The sequence below is a fragment of the Moschus berezovskii genome, chromosome 8 (genome assembly GCF_049115385.1).
Source record: "Moschus berezovskii isolate FMDL1 chromosome 8, NW_MosBer_1.0, whole genome shotgun sequence".
NCBI lineage: Eukaryota > Metazoa > Chordata > Mammalia > Artiodactyla > Moschidae > Moschus > Moschus berezovskii.
Window position 1 is genome coordinate 71,622,553 of NC_142467.1, and position 21,054 is coordinate 71,643,606.

A 21,054-nucleotide genomic window follows, 5' to 3' on the forward strand; every position below is an offset into this window, starting at 1 on the left:
GGAGAATGCCCTGGGCAGAGGAGCCTGGCAGGCTACAGTCCATAGGGTTGCAAAGAGTTGGACACAGCTGAAGTGACGTAGCACAGCACAATTCTTATGCTCTCAGACTTCAGTCACTTGCATCTGATCCTGTGTGATTTCACAGGAATTCAGGGCAGGAACCAGAGCACAAACAGTCCTTTTCATGAGAAAATGAGCTTGTAAAAACACAAGATACTTCTCACATAAGATGCTTTTCTATTAATTTTTCTCCTTCCCTACTGACTGGTTTCCTTTACTTATTCCTTTGGCTCACTTACCCAAGTACCATCCTACCTAACACATATCCCATGTTGCTAATCTCACTCTGATCTCTGACCTTTTTCTGCATCATAATGTGTCTGCTTCAGCACTTATTCACTGCTATATTAGTTCCTCAAATTCTTAATTATAAATGTACATGAAAATAGTAAGACTGTTTAAGCTCAGATCTTTTTTCAGGCCACATCATATCTCCAAGAGGCTGCTAGCTAGGAGTTTATCATACTAAACCTGGGTCCATGTTCATTCTTTGTTCAGAGCTGTGAGTATAGCCCTGTGGTGCTAGGATAAAGAACCCAGCTGCCAATGCAGGAGACATAAGATACATGTATTTGATCCCTAGGCCAGGAAGATCCCCTGGAGAGGGCATGACAACCCAGTATCTACACCTGGAGAATCCCATGGACAGAGGAGCCTAGCAGGCCACGGTACATAGGGTGGCAAAGAGTCGGACATGACTAAAGCAACTTAGCACGCACGCATGTGAGTAAAGCATGAGTGCATCTCAGGGTCAAGAGCATGAACTCTGGAGTTAGATAGTCTGGAACATGGCCCTGGCCAGATTTTACATGCTGTGTGACCTAGGCTGAATCACAGCATAGGTCTCCTTCTCTTCTCCATCTCTTCTCAAGGTAGTTTTAACGATTGAAGTGAGTAATAGAAGGCAAAATGTTTGAATACCTGGCACATAGTAAACACTAGTCAGGTGTTAGATATTGTTCATTGTCAGAGATTGGTCATTTTAAATCAAATTCCTGTTGTTTGCTTTACATGTTGACCAAGCCATTCTCTGATAATTTTGCTTCTTCATTTAGCTTCCCAAAAGGAATAAAATCTACATTGGAAAAGACCCTGATGCTGGGAAAGATTAAGGGCAGGAGGACTAGGGGAAGACAGAGGATAAGATGGTTACAAGGCATCACTGACACAGTGGATGTGAACTTGAGCAAACTCTGTGACATGGTGGAGGACACGGAAGTCTGGCATGCTGCATTCCGTGGGAATGCAAAGAGTTGGACATGACTTAGCAACTGAAAACAAAAACAAAGTGGCAGGAAAGACTGGTAAAATTGAAAGAGCGTTTTCTCTCATCATTAAACAGCACGGTGCTATTCTGGTATGATATACTAGGGCTTTTATTAAGTTAGTTAAAGTGAATCTGCATCTCTGAGCCTGCTCAACTACATGTCACTATGGAGGTCCAAAGGGCATTCTGTAGGGTGGGATCTCAGTCCTTAAATCACAGCACGCTCCAGTGCAAACCCAAACATGTGGTTTATTAGCTGCTCCCAAGAGAGTATTCCTCCAGCAAAAGTTTACCTTACTAATATCTTTTTTTTTTTAACCTGAAAGCTTTGTATCCATGATTTAGGACTATTTACAGTCAATCTTACTTTACCTATACTGACATAAACAAACTCTCTCTCAGGGGGAAATGCCTATTTCCATAGGCTACTACTTTTTTTTCTGCTCTTTTCAAATATTTTTTACAGATTTTCAGAGTCCCACAGTTTCTAGCTATTCTAATTCAACCCTCTGGTCAAACATTTTCTCACTATTTAATTTCCTCTCTTCTTCACTTTATTTTTTGTATATTTTCTTATATTAGTAGTTTATTCCAATTTATTTCCAAATGATGACATTTTGGCTGAAAATCTCTGTGACAACCTAGAGGGGTGGAATGGGAGGGTGAGAGGGAGGTTCAAGAGGGAGGGGATATATGTATACATATGGATGATTCATGATGTAGTACAGCAGAAACTAATGCAACATTACAAAGCAATTACATCCCAATTAAAAAAAAAAAAAAAGAATCCGTTTCCTAAGTCCTTAAAGAGACAGTACAGAAATCACTGGCCAGTTTATGGATGGATTAATTGATTTCCCACTCCATCTCCTGAAACTTCCTTTCACCATTAACTAAATACGAGAATGAGGTTTTGTTGAAACAGAATTTTTCCACTGCTGCAGTGTCAATGCCAGGACAAATGTCACATTTCTGAGTGGTGGTATACCCAAAGAGGTGTGAATGAATGAGAAGCCTACAACTATATCAATTTCTTTTATTTCCTTAAAATTTCTGGTGTATATGTGTGTGCATTTATTAAGTACTTGTTGACCCACTGAAATTTATCACAGTAATATTATGACTACAGGAGGTTTTAGACAAAAGAATAAAACCTCTTGCGAAATGTTCACAGCTGTTGCAAGAGCCCTAGTTGAGGTAAGAAGGAAATACACTCAGTAGATCTGTGTGTGTTAGGGGAAGCACACTGACTGAAACCACCCACCCTGGCCAGGCACCATAGTCACCATTTGCATGAGTTATTTTATGACAGGAGGTCCTGGTAAGGAATATGGAACTAATAAGCCACCACCAACCGGAATAGTTCAGGACAGATCAAAAGGAGATACCACGTGTCCGACCACCTCCCAAAATCCTTCTTGCTGGCATCCATCTTGGCTGAATAAGGCGTGCACCACCAGGAAGGACTCTGAGTCAGAATAATTGGCTAAAAACAACCTGGAAACTAATCCCATCACCGTAAAACCCAAGACTGTGAGGCAGAGCAGTTCTCCTGGGTTCACTTACCCTCCTGCTCTCCACCCAGGCTCCAATAAAATCTCTTGCTTTGTCAACACATATGTCTCCTCGGACATTTCATTCCAGAGTGTTAGACAAGAGCCCAGTTTAGGGCCCTGGAAGGGGTCCCCCTTCCTGAAACATGTGGATGATTGGTCTGTGGTTGTAATATCACAGAGATACAACAAGGAGAAAAAGAATAAAGAAAAGGACTGGCATTGGGGGAAATAAGCTATATTTCTTCAGTGTTTTATTTCCAAGATAATACCCTATAGGTGATTTCTTAATCTTAAAATGAAAACCTAAATATTCTATTTTAGCAAATAGGCCACATTTGACTGAAACTTCCTTTCACCGTTAACTATATACAAGAATGAGGTTTAACTATATACAAGATAGTCGAAATTTTAACTGTGTAGAACCTAAATTCACAGGAGGGAAATAATGAAATAGAAAAACTCAATGGAAAATGCTTAACAGATATTAAGTACTATTTTGGGTACTATTTTGCCTTGTAATTCTAAGCAAATTCCTTAGCTTCTCTGTGTTTTGTCATATAATTTGCTTCCATATGTCTGTGATCATTTACATAATACAGGAAGATTACAGATAAGTAATAAGTTTTGCTTTGTTCCTAATATTCTCCTAGATATGTATTTGAGTGACTTTGAAATAATTTTTCCATTTCCATCTGGATATTTTGTTATCACAGACTTGACTTCTTTCCTAGTGTATGAATCCACTCTCCCCATAATCCCAACAGCCTGAACTTGTATTATCCATTAACAATATAGAATCATCACACTTATCCTGAGTCTTCACCCTGACACCTCACACTAGGTGTGCTAACTCATACAGCAAAGAGCCCTAGTTTTAGACAAGAGCCCAGTTTTGGGCCCTGGAAGGGGTCCCCCTTCCTGCAACATGTGGATGATAGGTCTGTGGTTGTAATATCACAGAGATACAACAAGGAGAAAAAGAATAAAGAAAAGGTGTAACCCTAGTATAACCGTAGTTTACACTAGGGTGCTAACTCATACAGCAAAGTTCTCTGAGAGTTTATAAAGGACCCTATTTGCTTAATATAAAAGAAGCAAGCAAAGGGCGCTTCCCGTGACTAAGAGAAAGCATTTTTTACCTTGCAGATATTCACTGGGAAAATACTAAAGTCAGTTTTTACTTAAAAAAAAAAAAAAAAAACTCTAAATAACAAAATTGAATCTATTCCAAAAGGAATAGATTACCAATGACTGTAAATATTATTGAGAGGCCATTTACCTCACATTTGTTACCTCTAACCTTATTTAATCTCGATTGTTCTTAGTCACTCAGTCTTGTCCAACTCTTTGTGGCCCCATGGATAGTAGCCCACCAGGCTCCTCTGCCCACCAAGCTCCTCTGTCCATGGAATTTTCCAGGCAGGAATACTGTAGTGGGTTACCATTCCCCTTTCCATTAACCTCTGCTACAACCTTGTAAAATTAGGATTATTTATCCCTATATGATACACATGAAAAACCCTAGATTCCAAGATATAACTGGTAATAGGATAAACCAGTTCCAAGCACAGATATGGGTGATATCATCTTCTATGTCTGTTTTGTAGCATCATTCATGCCCAGTGAAGGTGGCCAAACATTCAAAATGTTCTAGGAGGATTTCTGGTTGACGTAAGAAGTTGGATTTAGAGTATTTCCAAATAACAATGATTTCCAAATTTGGCTGTCATCAGTAACATTTAGAGAACTTTTTAATAACAGAAATGCCTAGACTAGTAACTTCCAGCCCCAGTAACTTTGGCCACCAAAACAATTTTTTGAGGTGGTAATAATAAATCTGAATATAAAACAGCTTTTTTATTTTATTTCTTTTAATTTTAATTACTTTACAATATTTTAGTGGGTTTTGCCATACAAAAGAGAAGTAGTTGCAACTGTTTAAAGTAGCCTGCTAAAGATACCAAAGTGTTTCATTCTAATGTTTTCCACTTTATTCTCTACAAAGTCTTGAATGCCTAAATCTACTCAACTATCTTGTAAATGCTTTGGCTATGAGATAAGGTCAAGGAAAAGGTACAAATGACAAAAAAAACTCTTATTTTCTTTCCAAAAAGCAAATCAAAGAACACTCCTTAGTTCGTGGAGAACTAACATATGTCTAGGACAGCATCCTATGATTTTACTGATGCTGACTTTTGATGCTATGATTTTTCCTCTCTGAAGAAACACTGTCATCATGAATAAAGGAGCTTCAAAAGGAAGCCATTCATGTTGTCTCATTTTTATTTGGCATCTCATGACGTCGTCTGCAGACTGTGTGATCTGAATTCATTCTACATATCCCCTGCAGTTCTAAATAAAGCCCAAAGATGGATAAAATGCAAATGCACTAAAGAGCTTCTAAAGTAGACACCTTTAAACGGAACAAAGGCACTTCACATCCAGAGAGTAGAGCATGTGGTCAAACTCAAAAGCCCATTGTGCCTATCCATGTTCCATTCACTCTTTAAATATTAGTTTTCCACACAGTTAAGTTATGTAAGACAGCAGAACAACAACTGTATTATTCCAACATGTCTCTTAGGTTTCCTTATTCTCTTTCTCCCACCCCAAGAGTTTCCCCATTGCCCCTTTCACATCTTTGTTCCTTAAAGTATAGATGAGGGGGTTGACACTGGGAGTGACAATGGTATAGAAGAGTGTGAGGAACTTGCCCTGATCTTGGGAGTAGCTGTTGGCTGGCTGCAGGTACATGTAAATGATGGTTCCATAGAAGAGAATGACCACTGTTAGGTGAGATGAGCAGGTGTTGAAAGCCTTCTTGCGCCCTGCTGCTGACTTGATCCTCAGCACAGCAACAGTGATCATACCATAGGAGATGAGGATAAGAGAAAGGGGCACCAGGAGAAGAGCAACCCCCAGGACAAAGGCAAAGGCTTCCACCAGCATTGTGTCTTCACAAGACATGGCAATAAGAGCAGGCATCTCACACAGAAAGTGGTCCACCTCGCGACGCCCACACCGGGACAGGTGCATGGTCTGGGGACACATAACAAAGGAGTTTAGAAAGCCACAGCACCAGGCCACAGTCACCAGTTGCAGGCAGAGATGTGGGTGCATGACCACGGTGTAGTGCAGTGGCCGGCAGACAGCCACATAGCGGTCATAGGACATGACAGCTAGGAGAACACACTCAGTTGAGCCCAACACCATATAGATATAGAGTTGGGCCACACAGCCATGGTAGGTGATGGTCTTCTCTGGACCCCAAAGGTTCCACAGCAGCTGGGGAACAATGCTCGTTGTAAAGCAGAGGTCCAAGAAAGATAGGTTCCCAAGAAAGAAGTACATGGGTGTGTGGAGCCTGGAGTCCACAATAGACAAGAGAATGATGGCTGTGTTGCCCACTAGGGTCAAGATGTAGAAGATAAAGATAAAAGCAAAGAGAATTATTTCCAGTTGAGGCCGGTCAGAAAAGCCCACCAAGATGAATGCCTGATGGTAGCTGTCATTGTGCCTTCCCATAATCTTCACCAGTTGTTATGAAGACACAGAGAAAAGAATTAGATAAGATAGCAGGTGAAGACTACCCAACACGCTCCAATTTCCACTTAGGGGTCTGTGAATTTTGGAAGGTCATTGACCCTTCCATTACTTTTTTAGCATACACTATGGATATCTTTCTTATGCAAAGCAGTGTGCATAATGCTGCTGAAGATTAAACTGTGAATTGACTTGGGAGTTGTTCTCCCTGGTGAATAATATATGCAAATAATGACAAATAAAGGAGAAAAGTGGAAGTTCTCTAAAAGAAAGCTTGCTTAAAAGCTGAGTGTTTTGCAAGATATTTCCAACTGATCAGGAAAGAACTTATAGAAGTGTGTATATTACAAGATGGAGAAGGAAATGGCAACCCACTCCAGTACTATTGCCTGGAAAATTCCATGGACAGAGGAGCCTTGGAGGCTACAGTCCATGGGGTCACAAAGAGTCAGAAGGGCTTCCCAGGTGGCACAGTGGTAAAGAATTGGCCTGCCAATGCAGGAGACACAAGAGACACAGGGTTGATCCCTGGGTCAGGAACAACCCTTGCAGTAGGAAATGAAAACCACTCCAGTATTCTTACCTGGAAAATTCCATGTACAGAGGAACCTGGCAGGCTGCAGTCCAGAGTTGCAAAGAGTCAAACAAGACTGAGCACACCTACACATTGCAAAAAACTGTTGTACCTGAGAGGTCCTTGTTTTTGGCTGTTTTTCAAATACTAAGTAAGAATTTTACATGTGGCAGGTTGAGCAATATGTTTCAAGGAGAGAAAGTAGTATATAGAAAGGTCCAAAGGGCTAAATTCATGGATGATGTTCAGGATATCCATGAATGTACATGTCAGGCAACTTTTTAATGGCATAGAATTTTATTGAGATTAAACACAATACCTTTGACTCTAAAGGAGGAGTTGAGATAGATTGGATTCTGCCTCTATGTAAGGCAAGCCTGCAAATGTGTAACCTAATATCTGGTTCCTTTCTCTGAATCTTGGCTTTTCTTTGTGCAAGAGAGAAGCTAGATCCTTTCTACATCTCCATCCAGACCTCACATGTTTTCATGATTCGTGACATCGGGTATATGCCATGAACATTTTTAACTTCTCATGGTTTCTACAGTCAATACCAAGGGATTTGTTGGGGCTCTGCCTTATAGGAGAGCACTAGTGTTCACCCAAGCTTGTATCAACTGTGGTAATAGAAAGTGGCATCACTGCAACACACAAGAAGGAAGCACTAAGAACTGGAGTACAAAACCTTTCTGAATGGTGAGTTGCTCCATGGGGTTGCTGTCACCATTGTCGATCCTGGTAGTGAAAAAGTTACAAACTCTTTCCAGTTGAAGCTGCAGGTGGAAATTCTGTAAGTTCCCATTCAGTTCAGGCATAGGACTGTAAGTTCCCATTTCCATAAAGGCACAAGAACCTCAGCAAAACTCCATGAAGAGATTAAAAGGTGCAGGGAATGATCAGAAATAACCAGCCAAGTACCAAAGACTTTACCAGGTCAACTGAGTATTTGAAAGGGAGACTTTCCTACACACACACTCTGCTGGTATTGGTTGTGAAGGACAGCTTGCACTGTTTTTCCCACAGACCTGTCACAGCTCTCACTCGAGTTTAAGAGAATCAATAAACAGATCCTGTGAGTGGCAATTACAATGTACACAAAATGCTTAGCTATATATATCATTGAGGACATGACTCCTCGGCCAAATTGTAAACATCACATCTATTTATAATTTACCTATTCTAAAGGACAGTTTATGAATGTGTTATTCTCTCATTCCAAGATGGCCTGATGTTCAGGCCTCTGTCCAGTACCCAGAGACTCACCCTGTTTCACCTAACAAGCATTTCAAGTATAATGCACTTGATTTTTCATACTTTTTTTTAAAAAAACTCATCCTTAGTTCAGAATCACGAAATTGCAGTGAATAAAGCTGTTGCAAATGGAAATTGAAAAGAATTAAGCTGTTCAAACACCAGTAGTAGTTTAATTAGCATTGTTGTTCAGTTGCTCAGTTGTGTCCGACTCTTTGCAACACCATGGACTGCAGCATGCCAGGCTCCCCTGTCCCGCACTATCTCCCAGAGTTTGCTCAAACTCATGTCCATTGAGTTGATGATGACAACCAACCATCTCATCCTCTGTTTCCTTCTTATCCTCCTTCCCTCAATCCTTCCCAGCATCAGGGTCTTAAAACTATAAACTTGTACTAATTTTGAAAACTTTGGCCTAAAAATCTGGACAGATACACTGGACTTGATTCTCTGACTAAGGATTATACCCAAACTTGTACCACCAACTCATAAAGGAAGACTACCTGAATGGAATTTAACAGTACCAAGTTATGGAGCTATTTTTGTCTGCTTCAGGTGTAAACATATCCTAAACAGTCATCACTCTTTTCACAATTACAATACATTACATGTTTTGAAGAGCCTTTACACCTACACTTGCACACCATCCTCACAACAACTGTAATGTAGGCAGGCCAAACATTAGGATCTCCATTTCAGAGATTAACAATCTCAATGACAGAAGGGTCAAAAGAATAGCCAACACTTGCAATTTTGTATCATAGCAGGAACCATAAAGCCACATGTGTGTGAAGTTGCTCCAGTAGTGCTGACTCTTTGCAGCCCTATGGATTGCAGCCCACCAGGTTCCTCTGTCCATGGGATTCTTCAGGCAAGAATAATGGAGTGGGTTGCCATGCCTTCCTCCAAAAGATCTTCCTGACCCAAGTATCATACCTATCTCTTATGTTTCCTGCATTGGAAAGTCCATTCTTTACCATTAGCTCCACCTTAAGTCCATAATCCTACTTATTAGCACAAAGTTTCATTTACTCTGCTTCCTCCCCTATTCCAATCTAGTTACACTTGTTTAAAGATGATCTTTTATTACTACTCCCCCATGAATCTGCACATACAGACCTAACTATTACATTCTGAATACTTGCTGGGGTGAAATTTGTGATCATTCTTAACATTACCAGAGAAGGTTTGCAATGCTTGATTTGCCACTGTGACAAAACAGAAGAGCAACAGAGGTTTTCTGCTCAAATTGGCTATTATTTTAAGAGGAGATTAAAAAGGATAATTTGATATGTGTAATTTAGGGTGACAGGATGCCCTTGGGTTGTCCCAGCTATGAATGAAGAAGCAAGTAGAATGTAATTTGTCCTAATCTACCTGTCTTAGATCCACTTTGTTAAAATGTGATGCATTCTGTTGTTTTTTAATTGGATGCAGTTGCTGTGTTCCAAGATGAAATTAAAGTATGAGTTGGCTTTGAGAACTTTCTTACTCTGTCACCCTAACAGATAAAAACCCTACTAGAACCATCACAAAGATAATCATAAATCCTTCAAATGATCAAAGGTACAGAAATAAGATTCATTGCTACAGCAAAGCACATAGCAAAATCTTCACTGTTCTTCTCAGAAAGTAGACCTAACAGTCTGTCAACCCTTCTTACTTTGATTCCAAAGAGTTTTCTCAGGGATAAGGCAGCTAATTCTGGTCCCTTTTAGTTTCTGGATCTTCTGAAGGAAGGAAACTCCAACAAAAAGTGATGGGGGATTGAGCACAAAAATAATTTATGCCCCATTCATGACTTAAAATGAAACTTTAAGTATCAAGCTTGAAAAAGAAATAGTTAACTGTGGGCAAAAGTTATCAGGACTGGCCACAGATAGCATCTCCTCTTAGCTAAATGGATGAGGTGGCATGGTGCCACATTTCAAATATGCATGTTTTATCTTACTCCTATATAAACAGGCACCCTAGGATTAAGGAGATGGCAGACGTTCCCCAGGATGAAGGGAAGCACACATCACTAAGAGCTTTAATACATATGATGTTATTTCATTTGTGTACAATAAGGGGATGGGAGAACAACTTCAATATCATATCTCCTTGGGAATTTGAAATAATCTGGGGACCTGAAGATAGATATCAGTTTGTTTACAGTGTTAAGACTTTAGAGATCAGCTCAGGTCCCCACACGTGAAGGCAGAACTCACAAGGGAGCTATCAAGGGAAATTCCCAAGTATGGAAGTCAGATTTTCTGAAGAGAGAATGATTACTGAGTTTTACATAAAAATTAAGCTAGATCAATTTATTTTGATCCTGGACTCACAAAATAAAAACCATGTAATTGTGGGGAGCCAAGAAACTCCATAAAGGTGAATCCACACCTTCTAACATGGAAAATGGGGTAAGGGAGAATAGATAATATAGAAAGTGTTTAGGTCTCCTGACATATTGAGAAGTCAAGATAAAATTCACTTCTTTCTTCTACTCCACCCAATGTGTCTTCATCTTGTATGGATAGTGCCAAACTTGAGGCTGGTGTTCAGCCAGTCCAATCTAGTTCAAGTGACTAGCGTCTCCGCCCCTCTGCTGTCCACATTTACTGTTCATATGACTTTCCAGGGGACAAGGCTGCCTTGTCTTGCCTCTTGCAGACTCAACAAACACAAACAGGGGATGGGAATATCAGTATCCCATATAATTAATAAAAATAATTTAATTACAATGCTTTATTTTATTTTTTTCTTAGGCTTCAAAATCCCTGAAGATGGTGACTGAAGCTATGAAATTAAACTTGATCCTTGGAAGTAAAGCTATGACAAACCTAGACAGCATATTAAAAAGCAGAGACATTACTTTGCCAACAAAAGTCTATATAGTCGAGGAGGGAACAAGATAACAGAGGAATAGGATGGCAAGACCACTTTCTCCCCCACAAATTCATCAAAAGAACATTTGAACGCTGAGTAAATTCCACAAAACAACTTCTGAATGCCAGCAGAGGACATCAGGCACCCAGAAAAGCAGCCCATTGTCTTCGAAAGGAGGTGGAAAAAACATAAAAGATAAAAAGAGAGACAAAAGAGGTAGGGACGGAGCTCTGTCCTGGGAAGGAAGGTTTAAAAAGAGAGAAGTTTCCAAACACCAAGAAACACTCTCACTGGCGAGTCTGTGGCGAGCCTTGGAACCTCAGAGGGCCACATAACTGGGAGGAAAAAGAAAGAAATAAGTAAAACCCACAGATTACCCGCCAAATGGTAACTCCCAGCAGAGAAGCAGCGCAGACGCCCACATCCACCATTAGCAAGCAGGGGCTGGGCAGAGAGGAGCCAGCTGAACTGCTTAGAGAGAGGACCCGGCCTGAATGCCACGAGGGCAATCTGAGAGAACTAACTGGGGATAGCAAGGCAGACTGTGGGGTAGCTACCCCGCTAAAAGGCGAAAAGCCCTAACCTAAGACTCTGCCAATCCCGCTCACAGAACAAAGGACTGAGCAGAGCTATCTGGCTTCAGTCGGCCCATCCCCCACCTCCCACCGAGACAGGCAGGGGAGGGCAGCCAGAGCTGGAAGGCGGCAACCGCAGCCCCAGAGAGGCATCCGTTAGCAAACTCCAGGCAGGCTTGATGCTAATCAAGACTTCATGGGTTTCTGACCAGTCAACATCCGCCTGAGAAGGTGTGCCAGCTGTACACCCAGAAAACTGAGTGGATGGGACCAGGGAGGTGATAAGTTGCAGTGACCATGCTCGCCAAACACCTGGTCACCTGAGCTGCTCAGACTGGGGAAGGCACAAAATGCAGGCCCAACCAAGTCTGTGCCTTTGTGGAGTACCCGAGTACCTGAACCTGAGCCGCTCAGACCTGGGAAGTGCATACAACCCAGCGCCGGCCTCGGACAGTTCCCGGCAGAGCAACCTTGAGCCTGTGCAGTGTAGACTTGGACAACACACATGCCATGAGCGGGGGCAAACCCAGTGTGGCCAAGACACTGCGAGCACTCCCCACAGACGCCAGAGATATTTGTCTGCAGCATTCCTCCCTTCCCAGAACAGGACTGAACAAGTGAGCCCTCAAAAAGTGTCCACCACCACCCCCTAGTGTCAGGGTGGAAATTAGACACTGAAGAGACCAACAAACAGAAGCTAAAACAGGGGGAACCACCTTGGAAATGACAGATAGAGAAGTCTAGAGGCTATTCCAAGAATAAGACCGAAAACCAGAGGCAAGAGGCTTAAGCCTGAATCATGAGAACACCAGAGAACTCCTGACTCCAGGGAACATTAATCGATAGGAGTTCATCAAACACCTCCATACCTACACTGAAACCAAGCACCACCCAAGGGTCAACATGTTCCAGAGCAAGACATACCACACAAATTCTCCAGCAACACAAGAAAATATCCCTGAGCTTCAATATACAGGCTTCCCAAAGTCACTCCAAACCCACTGACACCTCATAACTCATTACTGGACACTTCATTGCACTCCAGAGAGAAAAAATCCAGCTCCACCCACCAGAACACTGACACAAGCTTCCCTAACCAGGGAACCTTGACAAGTCACCCGTCCAACCCCTCACACAGTGAGGAAACTACATAATAAAGAGAACTCCACAAACTGCCAGAAGACGGAAAGGCCACCCCAAGCACAGCAATATAAGCAAGATAAAGAGGCAGAGAAATACCCAGCAAGTAAAGGAACAGGATAAATGCCCACCAACACAAACAAAAGAGGAAGATATAAGGAAACAACCCGATAAAGAATTTCGAATTTTGATGGTGAAAATGATTCAAAATCTTGAAAGCAAAATGGAGTTACAGATAAATAACCTGGAGAAAAGGATTGAGAAGATGGAAGAAAGGTTTAATAAGGATTTAGAGGAAATTTAAAAAAAGTCAAAATACAATGAATAATGCAATAGATGAGATCAGAAACACTCTGGAGGGAACAAACAGTAGAATAACAGAGGCAGAAGATAGGATAAGTGAGCTAGAAGATAGAATTGTAGAAATAATCGAAACAGAGAGGAAAAAAGAAAAACGAATTAAAAGAAATGAGAACAATATTAGAGACCTCTGGGACAATGTTAAACGCCCCGACATTTGAATCATAGGAGTCCCAGAAGAAGAAGACAAAAAGAAAGATCATGAGAGAATACCTGAGGAGATAATAGTTGAAAACTTCCCTAAAATGGGGAAGGAAATAATCACCCAAGTCCAAGAAACCCAGAGAGTCCCTAACAGGATAAACCCAAGTCGAGATATTCCAAGGCACATATTAATCAAATTAACAAAGATCAAACACAAAGAACAAATATTAAAAGCAGCAAGGGAAAAGCAACAAATAACACACAAGGGGATTCCCATAAGGATAACAGCTGATCTTTCAACAGAAACTCTTCAGGCCAGGAGGGAATGGCAAGACATACTTAAAGTGATGAAAGAAAATAACCTACAGCCCAGACTACTGTAACCAGCAAGGATCTCATTCAAATATGAAGGAGAAATCAAAAGCTTTCAGTTCAGTTCAGTTCAGTTCAGTCGCTCAGTCATGTCCGACTCTCCACGACCCCATGAATCACAGCACGCCAGGCCTCCCTGTCCATCACCAACTCCCAGAGTTCACTCAAACTCATGTCCACAGAGTCGGTGATGCCATCCAGCCATCTCATTCTCCGTCGTCCCCTTCTCCTCCCGCCCCCAACCTTTCCCAGCATCAGAGTCTTTTCCAGTGAGTCAACTCGTTGCATGAGGTGGCCAAAGTATTGCAGTTTCAGCTTTAGCATCAGTCCCTCCAATGAACATCCAGGATTGATCTCCTCTAGAATGGACTGGTTGGATCTCCTTGCAGTATAAGGGACTCTCAAGAGTCTTCTCCAACACCACAGTTCAAAAGCAAGCCTTCTTCACAGTCCAACTCTCACATCCATACATGACCACGGGAAAAACCATTGCCTTGACTAGACGGACCTTGGTTGGCAAAGTAATGTCTCTGCTTTTTAATATACTATCAAGGTTGGTCATAACTTTCCTTCCAAGGAGCAAGCGTCTTTTAATTTCATGGCTGCAATCAGCATCTGCAGTGATTTTGGAGCCCAAAAAACAAAGTCTGACACTGTTTCCACTGTTTTTCCATCTATTTCCCAAGAAGTGATGGGACCAGATGCCCTGATCTTAGTTTTCTGAATGTTGAGCTTCAAGCCAACCTTTTCACTCTCCTCTTTCACTTTCATCAAGAGGCTTTTGAGTTCCTCTTCACTTTCTGCCATAAGGGTAGTGTCATCAGATAAAGTAAAAGCTGAGAGAATTCAGCATCACCAAACCAGCTCTCCAACAAATGCTAAAGGATCTTTTCTAGACAGGAAACACAGAAAGGGTGTATAAACTCGAAAGCAAAACTATAAAGAAAATGGCAACGGGATCATACTTATCAATAATTACCTTAAACGTAAATGGGTTGAATGCCCCAACCAAAAGAAAAAGGCTGGTTGAATGGATACAAAAACAAACCCCCATATATGTTCTCTATAAGAGACTCACCTCAAAACGAGGGACACATACAGACTGAAAGTGAAGGGCTGGAAAAAGATATTCCATGCAAATAGAGACCAAAAGAAAGCAGGAGTAGCAATACTCATATCAGATAAAATAGACTTTAAAACAAAGGCTGTGAAAAGAGACAAAGAAGGAAACTACATAATGATCAAAGGATCAATCCAAGAAGAAGATATAACAATTATAACTATTTATACACCCAACATAGGAGCACCACAATATGTAAGACAATTACTAACAAGTATGAAAGAGGAAATTAACAACAATGCAATAATAGTGGGAGACTTTAATACCCCACTCACACCTATGGATAGATCAACTAAACAGAAAATTAACAAGGAAATACAAATGTTAAATGATACAATAGACCAGTTAGACCTAATATATCTCTATAGGACATTTCACCCCAAAACAATGAATTTCACCTTTTTCTCAACCACACACAGAACATTTTCCAGGATAGATCACATCCTGGGCCATAAATCTAGCCTTGGTAAATTCAAAAAAATTGAAATCATTCCAAGCACAATGACCAAGCATACTGACCACAATGCAGTAAGATTAGATCTCAATTACAGGAGAAAAACTATTTAAAATGCCAACATATAGAGGCTGAACATCACGCTGCTGAATAACGAACAAATCATAGAAGAAATCAAAAGAGAAATCAAAATATGCGTAGAAATGAATGAAAATGAAAACACAACAACCCAAAACCTCTGGGACCACTGCAAAAGCAGTGCTAAGGGGAAGGTTCATAGCAACACAGGCACACATCAAAAAACAAGAAAAAAGTCAACTAAATAACCTAACTCTACATCTAAAGCAACTAGCAAAGGAAGAAATGAAGAACCCCAGGGTTAGTAGAAGGAAAGAAATCTTAAAAATTAGGGCAAGAAACAAAGGAGACTATAGCAAAAATCAACAAAGCCAAAAGCTGGTTCTTTGAGAAGGTAAATAAAACTGACAAACCACTAGCCAGATTCATCAAGAAACAAAGGGAGAAGAATCAAATCAATAAAATTAGAAATGAAAAGGGAGAGATTACAACTGACAACACAGAAATACAAAGGATCATTAGAGAATACTATCAGAAATTATATGGCAATAAAATGGACAACTTGGAAGAAATGGAAAAATTCTTAGAAAAGTACAACTTTCCAAAACTGAACCAGGAAGAAATAGAAAATCTTAATAGACCCATCACAATCACAGAAACAGGGGCTGTAATCAGAAATCTTCCAGCAAACAAAAGCCCAGGTCCAGACAGCTTCACAGCTGAATTCTACCAAAAATTTAGAGAAGAGCTAACACCTATTCTACTCAAACTCTTCCAGAAAAATTGCTGAGGAAGGGAAACTTCCAAACTCATTCTATGAGGCCACCATCACCCTAATCCCAAAACCTGGTAAAGACCCCACAAAAAAAGAAAACTACAGGACAATTTCACTGATGAACATAGATGCAAAACTCCTTAACAAAATTCTAGCAATCAGAATCCAACAACACATTAAGAAGATCATACATCATGACCAAGTGGGCTTTATCCCAGGAATGCAAGGATTCTTCAATATCCGCAAATCAATCCACGTAATACACCACATTAACAAACTGAAAAATAAAAATCATATGATTATCTCAATAGATGCAGAGAAAGCCTTCGACAAAATTCAACATCCATTTATGATAAAAACCTTCCAGAAGGTGGGAATAGAAGGGACATACCTCAACATAATAAAAGCTATATATGACAAACCCACAGCAAACATTATCCTCAATGGTGAAAAACTGAAAGCATTTCCCCTAAAGTCAGGAACAAGACAAGGGTGCCCACTCTCACCACTACTATTCAACATAGTTCTGGAAGTTTTGGCCATAGCAATCAGAGCAGAAAAAGACATAAAAGGAATCTAAATTGGAAAAGAAGAAATAAAACTCTCACTGTTGGCTGATGACATGATCCTCTACACAGAAAACCCTAAAGACTCTACCAGAAAACGACTAGAGCTAATCAATGAATACAGTAAAGTTGCAGGATATAAAATCAACACACAGAAATCCCTTGCATTCTGATACACTAATAATGAGAAAATAGAAAGAGAAATTAAGGAAACTACTCCATTTACTGTTGCAACAAAAAGAATAAAATACTTAGGAATACATACCTAAAGAAACAAAAGACCTGTACATAGAAAACTATAAAACACTGGTGAAAGTAATCAAAGAGGACACTCATAGATGGAGAAATATACTGTGTTCATGGGTTGGAAGAATAAATATTGTAAAAATGAGTATAATACCCAAAGTAATTTATACATTCAATGCAATCCCTATCAAGCTACCAACAATATTTTTCACTGAGCTAGAACAAATAATCTCACAATTTGCATGGAAATACAAAAAAAAACTCGAATAGCCAAAGCAGTCTTGAGGAAGAAGAATGGAACTGGGGGAATCAACCTGCCAGACTTCAGGCTCTACTACAAAGCCACAGTCATCAAGACAGTATGGTACTGGCATAAAGACAGAAATATAGATCAATGGAACAAAATAGAAAGCCCAGAGATAAATCCATGCACCTATGGACCCCTTATCTTTGATAAAAGAGGCAAGAATATAAAGTGGAGAAAAGACAGTATCTTTAACAAGTGGTGCTGGGAAAACTGGTCAGCCACTTGTAAAAGAATGAACTAGAACACTTCCTAACACCATACACAAAAATAAACTCAAAATGGATTAAAGATCTAAATGTAAGATCAGAAACTATAAAACTCCTAGAGGAGAACATAGGCAAAACACTCTCCGACATAAATCGCAGCAGGATCCTCCATGACCCACCTCCCAGAATATTGGAAATAAAAGCAAAAATAAAAAATTGGGACCTAATTAAAATTAAAAGCTTCTGCACAGCAAAGGAAACTATAAGCAAGGTGAAAAGACAGCCTTCAGAATGGGAGAAAATATTAGCAAATGAAACAACTGACAAAGAATTAATCTCCAAAATATACAAGCAGCTCCTGCAGCTCAATTCCAGAAAATAAACGACCCAATCAAAAAATGGGCCAAAGAACTAAACAGACAGTTCTCCAAAGAAGACATACAGATGGCTAACAAACACATGAAAAAATGCTCAACATCCCTTTTAATCAGAGAAATGCAAATCAAAACCACAATGAGATATCATTTCACACCAGTCAGAATGGCCGCTATCCAAAAGTCTACATGCAATAAATGCTGGAGAGGGTGTGGAGAGAAGGGAATCCTCTTACACTGTTGGTGGGAATGCAAACTAGTACAGCCACTATGGAGAACAGTGTGGAGATTCCTTTAAAAACTGGAAATAGAACTGCCATATGATCCAGTAATCGCACTCCTGGGCATACACACTGAGGAAACCAGAGTTGAAAGAGACACATGTACTCCAATGTTCATCGCAGCACTATTTATAATAGCCAGGACATGGAAGCAACCCAGATGTCCATCTGCAGACAAATGGATAAGAAAGCTTTGGTACATATACACAATGGAGTAATACTCAGCCATCAAAAAGAATGCATTTGAATCAGTTCTAATGAGGTGGATGAAACTGGAGCCTATTATATAGAGTGAAGTAAGCCAGAAAGAAAAACACCAATACAGTATACTAATGCATATATATGGAATTTAGAAAGATGGAAATGATAACCCTGTATACGAGACAGCAAAAGAGACACAGGTGTATAGAACAGTCTTTGGGACTCTGTGGGAGATGGTGAGGGTGGGATGATCTGGCAGAATGACATTGAAACATGTATATTATCACATGTGAAACGAATCACTAGTCCAGGTTCAATGCATGTTACAGGATACTCGGGGCTGGTGCACAGGGATGACCCAGAGGGAGGATAAGGGGAGGAGGGAGGTGGGAGCGGGGTTCAGGAAGGGGAATGTACATACACTCGGTGTGGATTCATGTCAATGTATGGCAAAACCAACCAATATAATGTTGTAAAATTTTTAAAAATGAAATAAAAATAATAATAAATAAAGTTAAAGTCTAAAAAAAAAAGTCTATATAGTCAAAGCTATGGCTTTCCATTATTCATGTATGGATGTGAAAGCTGGACAATAAAGAAGGCTGAGCACTAAAAAATTGATGTTTTTGAACAGTGGTGTTGGAGAATACTCTTGAGGGTCCCTTGGACTGCAAGGAGATCCAACCAGTCCATCCTAAAGGAAATCAGTCCTGAATATTCTTTGGAAGGACTGAGGCAGAAGCTGAAACTCCAATACTTTGGCCACATGATGCGAAGAGCTGACCAATTATAAAAGACCCTGATCTGGGAAAGATTGAAGGCAGAAGGAAAAGGGGACGATAGAGGACAATATGATTGGATGGCATTACCGACTCCATGGACATGAGTTTGAGCAAGCTCCAGGAGATGGTCAAGGACAGGGAAGCCTGGTGTGCTGCAGCCCATGGGGTTGCAAAGAGTAGAACATGACTCAGTGACAGAACAACAACAACAACAAAACAGTGTTTTATTTAGCTCTTTAAATTGGGGTTGGCACTACCTCTTGCAATAAAGTAAGCTATCTTTGAGAAGTTGTAGAAAACAGAATATATCTGATTTTCTTGGAGCCCAGCTGGTCACACTTCATTAATTTAAAGAATGCAATCCTACATACTGTTTGAAAATATTCTATCTTCATATATAAAGAAATTAATTTCCAGACACGTTGTGAACTCAAAGTCAGATTGCTAATGGCCAGTGGCTGCCAAATAGGACAAACTCTCAGACCTTCTTAACACACAATCTTTCCATGAAATCAGATAAAATGCAATGCTACTCATTGAAGTAAGAGATAATTAGTAATCAGATTCAAACTATGCTGTTACGGCTACAGATTACAAGTTTAAGCTCTTGTTTTTATAGAATAAAAATATGTGTTCACTGCACAGGATTCTGTCTTTTTTTTGGCCTTTGAAAATAAGAAGGCTTATGGAAAATTGGAGAGAATTTTTATATTTGGGCCTAAATATAACACCTTTTTGGCCATCTCATGCGACGAGTTGACTCACTGGAAAAGACTCTGATGCTGGGAGCGATTGGGGGTAGGAGGAGACGGGGACGACAGAGAATGAGGTGGCTGGATGGCATCACCAACTCGATGGACATGAGTTTGAGTGAACTCCGGGAGTTGGTGATGGACAGGGAGGCCTGGCGTGCTGTGGTTCATGGGGTCGCTAAGAGTCGGACACGACTGAGCGACTGAACTGAACTGATAACACCTTTTCTCTTCTGTAATATGGCAGCAAGAGATTGAGGATCACTTATCACCTAATAACTGTCAGAATAGCTATCATCAAAAAGACCACAAATAAGGACTTCTCTGGTCATATGGCAGTTAAGAATCCTCCTTGAAATGTAGGGGACACACTTTTGATTCCTAAGTTGGGGAACTAAGATCTCACATGCCATGGAGCAACTAAGCCCATGCACCACAGCAACTGAGCTCTCATGCTCCAGAGTCTGTGCACTACAACTAGAGAGCCCGCACGCCACAACTAAACAGTTGGTATGCCACAATGAAAGATCCTGCATGACGCAATGAAGACACAACTCAGTCAAAGAAAAAAATAGCTGATGCTTTAAAAGAATGCCTTGGAGAAAAAAAGATCACAAATGATAAATGTCTGTGAGAATGTGTCGAGAAAAGAGACCCCTTGTACACCGTTGGTGGAAATGTAAATTTTCACAGTCACTGTGGAAAACAGTATGGAGGTTTTTCAAAAAACTAAAACTGGTACTGCCATATGACCCAACAATTCCTGGGATTCCTTAAAAAACTGGGACTAGAACTGCCATATGACCCAATAGTCCCACTGCTGGGCATATACCCCTAGGAAACCAGAATTAAAAGAGACACATGTACCTCAATGTTCATTGCAGTACTATTTACAATAGCTAGGACATGGAAGCCACCTAGATGTCCATTGGCAGATGAATGGATAAGAAAGTTGTGGTACATATATACAATGGAATATTATTCAGCTATAAAAAGTAATGCATTTGAGTCAGTTCTAATGAGATGGATGAACCTGGATCCTATTACAAAATGAAGTAAGTCAGAAAAGGAAACACAAATACTATATATTAACACACATATAAGGAATTTAGAAAGATGGTACCAACGATCCTACATGCACGGCAGCAAAGGAGACACAGATGTAAAGAACAGACTTTTGAGCTCAATGGGAGAAGGCG

The 21,054-nt window shown here is 40.3% G+C and overlaps 1 pseudogene; it reads right to left on the reverse strand.

Moving 5' to 3' along the window:
• Positions 1-5,463: 5,463 nt before the first annotated feature.
• Positions 5,464-6,411, reverse strand: LOC129558562 (putative olfactory receptor 2W6 pseudogene; annotated as a pseudogene).
• Between the last annotated feature and the right edge of the window lie 14,643 nt (positions 6,412-21,054).